At 42.4% G+C, this 7,509-nt stretch overlaps 1 pseudogene; it reads right to left on the minus strand.

The window, feature by feature from the left end:
• Window positions 1-4,129: 4,129 nt before the first annotated feature.
• LOC138092650 (olfactory receptor 5B2-like) lies at window positions 4,130-5,074 on the minus strand (annotated as a pseudogene).
• Window positions 5,075-7,509: the final 2,435 nt, after the last annotated feature.

Consider the following 7,509-nt stretch of genomic DNA (forward strand, 5'->3'; position numbering starts at 1 on the left):
AACATCCGTCCACACTGGTGTCCATCTCAGTACATCCAAACGCAGTCTTGCAAATGCTGGGAGTACAGAAGCCTCTAAGTATGTAGACACAAAGAAAGGAATATCAGTGCAAGTTCCTATGGCATCTTTATTACAGAATTGAACTCCCCAAGGATCAAAACAAAACACATAAATATTATTCAAATCGGATATTTAATACAGATTGTGTTTACTGTTGATAAGTATTATTATGTTTACATTATCTACGGAAGCTTAGAATCACTGGAATGAACTGCATTACCATAACCAACTCAGATATTAAGCATTAAAATAGTTTGGTACATTTTGTCTTTTCAGTTCAGCTGGTTCAGTTGCTTAGTCGTCTCCAACTCTTTGCCACCCCATGGACTGCAGCACACCAGGCCTCCCTGTCCATCACCAACTCCCAGAGTTTACTCAAACTCATGTCTATTGAGTCGGTGATGCCATCCAGCTATCTCATCCTCTGTTGTCCCCTTCTCCTCCCACCCTCAATCTTTCCCAGCATCAGGGTCTTTTCAAATAAGTCAGCTCTTTGTCTTTTATGACTTACTAAATACAATCTATTTGATGTATGGTCAATGAGATATCGTTTCTAAGGAATGATGACAAAGTTTCCAGATAATCATTGTGTCTGTCAGTGGGAATTAAAAACACTGAGTGACAATGTAGAAAATATTTCAGTCAAACAAAACACCAATCATGCCTCTTGAAATGCTAATTTTATGTAGAAGTTTTATTTTATGAATGAATTATAAATATCCTGATTCAAATATTTAACATATTCATTCTGATGGGTGAAGCTGAAATAAAAGCTTCATCCATCCATTCATGCATGCATTCATTCATTTAAAAATATTTATTTAACTCTCCTATGATCCAGAAATTGGTTTAGGTACAAGGACTGGGGGCTTCCCTGGTGACTCAGATAAGAAAGAATCTGCCTGCAATACAAGAGACCCAGATTCGATTCCTGGGTCAGGAAGATCCTTTGGAGAAGGGAATGGCTATCCACTCCAATATTCTTGCCTGGAAAATTCCGTGGATAGAGGAGTCTGGAGGGCTACAAAGAGTTGGACATGACTGAGCAACTAATGCTTTCACTCACTTTTACCGAGGAGTTATGAACAAAGCAGATAAAGCTATTTCTCATATGGAATTTATGTTTTAGTTTGAATATATACATAAGTACAAGATGGATTTAGAAAAGGCAGAGGAGCCAAAGATCAAATTGCCAACATTTGCTGGATCATAGACAAAGCAAGAGGATTCCAGAAAAACATCTACTTCTACTTCATTGACTACGCTAAAGCCTTTGATTGTCTTCAGTTCAGTTCAGTTGCTCAGTCGTGTCCAACTCTTTGCGACCCCATGAATCACAGCATGCCAGGCCTCCCTGTCCACCACCACCTCCTGGAGTTTACCCAAATCCGTGTCCATTTTCACTGTGTGGATCACAACAAACTGTGGGACATTCTTAAAGAGATGGGAATACCTCCTGAGAAATCTGTATGCAGGTCAAGAAGCAACAGCTAGAACCAGACATGGAACAATGGACTTATTCCAAATTGGGAAAGGAGTACATCAAAGCTGTATATCGTCACCCTGCTTATTTAACTTCTATGCAGAGTACATCATGCAAAATGCTGGGCTAGATGAAATACAAGTTGGAATCAGGATTATCGAGAGAAATATCAAAAACCTCAGATATGGAGATGAGACAGTGAAAAAGCTGGCTTAAAACTTAGCATTCAAAACACTAAGATCATGGCATCTGGTCCCATCACTCCATGGTAAATAGATGGGGAAACTGGAAACAGCGTGTTATACAGTGGGGCCTTGCTGTTTATCCATTTCACATGTGATAGTTTGCCTCTGTTCATCCCAAACTCCTGATCCAGCTCTCCTTCATCTCCCTTCCCCTTGGCAACCGCCAGTCTGTTCTCTGTGTCTTGCGAGACAGTTTCTGTTTTGTAGATAAGTTCATCTGCATCGTATGTTAGATTCCACATGTAAAGGATATCACAGGTGTTTGTCTTTCTGGCTTACTTTATCTGGTATGATAATCTCCTGGTCCCTCGCTGTTGTACAAACACCATTCTTGTTTTTAGAGCTGAGTAGTATTCCATCGTATACATGTACCACTTCTACTTTACCCACTCATCTGTCAGTGGACATCGAGGTTATTTCCACGTCTTAGCTATTGCAAATAGTGCTGATAAGAACATAAGAGTGCAGGTATGTTTTTGAATTATAGTTTTGTCCTGATATATTCTCAGGCATGGAATTATTGGATCATATGGCACCACATTGGTCATTTAAAATTCTTTTCTTTTAGAAAAACTAGCTATATGCGATTTATTTATTTAACGTATTTCCTGCTCCAGTTTGCACCTGCCTATGTGGGACAAAGGAATGCATTCCAGTCCTGGGCTTGTGTATTCTCCTGATTTTGCATGTACATTTTCATCAACATGATAATAATTAATACCATTATGTCTAGTGGAGGTGATGGCATTCCAGCTGAGCTGTTTCAAATCCTGAAACATGATGCTGTGAAAGTGCTGCACTCAATATGCCAGCAAATTTGGAAAACTCAGCAGTGGCCACAGGACTGGAAAAGGTCAGTTTTCATTCCAACCCCAAAGAAAGGCAATGCCAAAGAATGATCAAACTACCACACAATTGCACTCATCTCACATGCTAGTAAAGTAATGCTCAAAATTCTCCAAGCCAGGCTTCAGCAATACATGAACCGTGAACTTCCTGATGTTCAAGCTGGTTTTAGAAAAGGCAGAGGAACCAGAGATCAAATTGCCAACATCCACTGGATCATGGAAAAAGCAAGAGAGTTCCAGAAAAACATCTATTTCTGCTTTATTGACTATGCCAAAGCCTTTGACTGTGTGGATCACAATAAACTGTGGAAAATTCTGAAAGAGATGGGAATACCAGACCACCTGACCTGCTTCTTGAGAAATGTGTATGCAGGTCAGGAAGCAACAGTTAGAACTGGACATGGAACAACAGACTGGTTCCAAATAGGAAAAGGAGTACATCAAGGCTGTATATTGTCACCCTGCTTATTTAACTTCTATGAGGAGTACATCATGAGAAACGCTGGACTGGAAGAAACACAAGCTGGAATCAAGATTGCCGGGAGAAATATCAATAACCTCAGATATGCAGATGACACCACCCTTATGGCAGAAAGTGAAGAAGAACTAAAAAGCCTCTTGATGAAAGTAAAAGAGGAGAGTGAAAAAGTTGGCTTCAAGCTCAACATTCAGAAAACGAAGATCATGGCATCCAGTCCCATTACTTCATGGGAAATAGATGGGGAAACAGTAAAAACAGTGTCAGACTTTTTTTTTTTTGGGCTCCAAAATCCCTGCAGATGGTGACTGCAGCCATGAAATTAAAAGACGCTTACTCCCTGGAAGAAAAGTTATGACCAACCTAGACAGTATATTCAAAAGCAGAGACATTACTTTGCCGACTAAGGTCTGTCTAGTCAAGGCTATGGTTTTTCCAGTGGTCATGTATGGATGTGAGAGTTGGACTGTGAAGAAGGCTGAGTGCCGAAGAATTGATGATTTTGAACTGTGGTGTTGGAGAAGACTCTTGAGAGTCCCTTGGACTGCAAGGAGATCCAACCAGTCCATTCTGAAAGAGATCAACCCTGGGATTTCTTTGGAAGGAATGATGCTAAAGCTGAAACTCCAGTACTTTGGCCACCTCATGCGAAGAGTTGACTCATTGGAAAAGACTCTGATGCTGGGAGGGATTGGTGGCAGGAGGAGAAGGGGACGACAGAGGATGAGATGGCTGGATGGCATCACTGACTCGATGGACGTGAGTCGGAGTGAACTCCGGGTGTTGGTGATGGACAGGGAGGCCTGGCATGCTGCGATTCATGGAGTCGCAAAGAGTCGGACACGACTGAGTGACTGAACTGAACTGAACTGATGCTTGTTTCTACTAAGAATCTGACATCATATGATGGGCGGATATCTCCTTAGGAAGATAAGTGCAGTGTGGGCCTTAACATGTGAGTCACTGAGCAAAGCATACCTTAGAGATGACTCTAACTTTTCTGGATCCTACATTATTAAAGAGCTAATCCTAGAGACAATTTTGATTTCTCAACACCCCTTTTGAATGCACTTTTGACCTCCCTGTTCCTCAGGCTATAGACCACAGGGTTTAGCATAGGGATGATCATAGCATAGAAAACAGAGGCCATTTTATCTGTATCCGTGGCATGACTGGAGGTGGGCTGTAAGTACATGAAGATGACTGCCCCTTAAAAAATGGAGATAGCAGTGAGGTGAGAAGTGCAGGTGGACAAAGCCTTCTGGTATCCCTCAGCTGAGCGCATCTTGAGAATGGTGATAAATATGAGCAGGTAGGCAATAAAGATAATCATGGGAGTGAAAACCACGTGGAAGGTATTAATATAAACCAGAACCAACTCACTGATGTGCTTATCAGAGCAAGAAAGAATCACAACTGCTGGAACATCACAGAAGTGATGGACCACACTGGACCTGCAGAAAGAGAGACTGAAGTTATCTCCAACATTTACAGAGGCATTCAGAAAACCAAACGCAGAGCTGTTGACAAGACAAGCACACCTATTTGTCTTCACGGAGGTGGCATAAGGCAGGGGCTTGCACACTGCTGCGTAGCGGTCATAAGCCGTTGAAGCCAAGAGGTAATTTTCCACAGTGGCAAAGGCTATAAAAAAGAACATCTGAGCAGCACGTGCATTGTAAGAAATGACCTTATTTCCTCTAAGGGATCCTGCTGTCACACGGGGTGTGACTGCTGAGGAGTAACCGAGTCCACCACAGAGATTACTCAGGAAAAAGCACACAGGAGTGTGAAGGTGAGGGTGCAGCAGAATCAACATGATCATCCCCAGATTCCCAATCAGCGTGATAAGGTGAGTGAGGGTAAACATCGTCAGGAGTGGGGCCTGAAGTCTTGGGGCATCAATAAGTCCTAGGAGGATGAATTCAGTCACTTCTGATTTGTTCTCCACGGGTGTCATTTAGGAATCAAGGGTGCCCTGCAACAGTGAGAAGTGAAGGAGCAGAGGAATGGAAAAGACAGGCACCAGTGGAGCTGGGATGCATAAGTGCCCTGTGAACTATTCCAATCACAGCGATAATTTGTCCTCCAGCTCTAAAGCATACACACGAGAAAATTAGTACAAAAATTAATAGTTGAAATTGAAGGGTTTCATGGATCAGTCACCCCATTTACTAATTTTGTATATGAGAAACTGAGGTAAAGAAAGGGTTATGACCACCTTGCCTAAGGTCGTCATACTATTCATACTTTGGCTAGAGGCAAAGAACTGACTCACTTGAAAAGACTCTGAAGCTGGGAAACATTGAAGGCGGGAGGAGAAGGGAACGACAGAGGATGAGATGGTTGGATGGCATCACTGACTCAATGGACATGAGTTTGAGTAAACTCCTGGTGTTCGTGATGGACAGGGAGGCCTGGCCTGCTGCAGTCCATGGGGTAGCAAGGAGTGAGACATGACTGAGCGACGGAACTGAACTTAATTGAAGGTCATCATGAATGACTCCATCTTCCAAATTATATCTACTGAGAAGAGAAGCAGCTTAGCCTTCTACAGTGCTCACTTTCAGGAATACACACACACACACACACACACACACACACACATATACATATATATGTCACAGCTGATCCCCACTATCTGTAGTAGTTAGGTTCTATGAAGTAACAGTGAGCAATGAATTCATGAATGCTTCTTTGCTCCTAGCAAAAATACACAGATAGTTTCCTGCAAGACTTTGGTCACATTTTCATCAATCAACACCAAATATTGTTTATGTATGTTTCTCTTTAAAGACATCTTATTTAATATATACTGTTGATTCATTAACACTGGTCTCACAGCCAACAGCTCTATATGTCATATACTTATATTCTCCTTAAGGCTATTCACAGTCTTCTTTTAGCACTACACTCAGGAAAATTTAATTTTTTAAATTAAAAAAGTCACACAACAGGAAGGACTAAAATGTGAAAAACTGACTCTAGAAAGACTGCATGAAAACACTTATATAGTAACCATGGCATGGAAGAACCTAGGTGTCCATCAGGAGATGAATGGTTAAAGAAATTAAAGTCCTAACCCCTGGACCGCCAGGGAATTCGCTGGGAGATACTTTTATGTTGCTCCTTGCCTGTTTGAGGATTATTCAAAGTGGCGAACAAAATCAAAGTCACAATGAGGTACCACCTCACACTGGCCAGAGTGGCTATCATTAAAAAGTCTACAAATAACAAACGCTGGAGAAGATGTGGAGAAAATGGAACCTTCTTACACTGTTGGTGGGAATGTACATTGGTGCAGCCACTATGGAGAAAAGCATGGCAGTGCCTTAAAAAGCTAAAAATAGAGTGGCCATGTGATCCATAAATCCCACTCCTGGCATATATCAGGGCAAAAGTATAGTTCAAACAGATACATGCACCTGTGGCGGATTTATGTCAATGTATGGAAAAACCAATACAGTGTTGTGAAGTTCATGGGCTTCCCTGGCAGCTCAGATGGTGAACAGTCCGTCTGCAAGGCAGGAGACCTGGGTTCGGTCCCTGGCTTGGGGAGATCCCCTGGAGCAGGGGAAGAATACTGGCTACCCACTCCAGTGTTCAGGCCTGGGGAGATCCATGGACAGAGGGGCCTGGCAGGTTGCAGTCCATGGGGTCACAAAGGGGGTCACAGAGCCATGACTGAGGCACTTTCACTACGTTCACAGCGGCGCCATTGACAATGGCCCAAACACGGAGACAACCTGCATATCCACTGAGAGCTGAGTGGATAAAGAAGATGTGAGACACACACACACACACACACACACACACACACACACACACGTGAGAGAGAGAGAATAGTGCTCAGCCACAAAAAGAATGAAATAATGCCATTTGCAACTAAAAGGATGGAACTAGAGCCCATCATATGATGTGAAGTAAAACAGAGAAAGACATAGCGTACGGTATCAGCTACATGTGGGATCTAAAATATGACAGAAACGGATCTATCCTTGAGCCAGAGACAGGCACACCGACACAGACCTGCGGTGGCCTAGGGGCACAGGAGTGGGGACAGCTGGGCTGGGAGCTCGGGGTTAGCAGACGCACGCTATTAGACACGGAATGAATAAGCAACATGGTCCTCCTGTTTAGCACAGGGAACTATATTCAGTCCTGTAATAAACCACAGTGGAAAATAATATGAAAAAGAACGTATGACTGAATCACTCTTGTACACCAGAAACTAACACAACATTGTAAATCAACTATACTTCAGTAAAAAAATAAAGTGGCAAACAAACAGACAAAAAAGAAATTGTAGTACATATGTATATTCTTGAGAGTCCCTCGGACTGCAAGGAAATCAAACTAGCAACCCCAAAGGAAATCAACTCTGAATACTCACGG

Source organism: Capricornis sumatraensis, chromosome 16, assembly GCF_032405125.1.
Source record: "Capricornis sumatraensis isolate serow.1 chromosome 16, serow.2, whole genome shotgun sequence".
Lineage (NCBI taxonomy): Eukaryota > Metazoa > Chordata > Mammalia > Artiodactyla > Bovidae > Capricornis > Capricornis sumatraensis.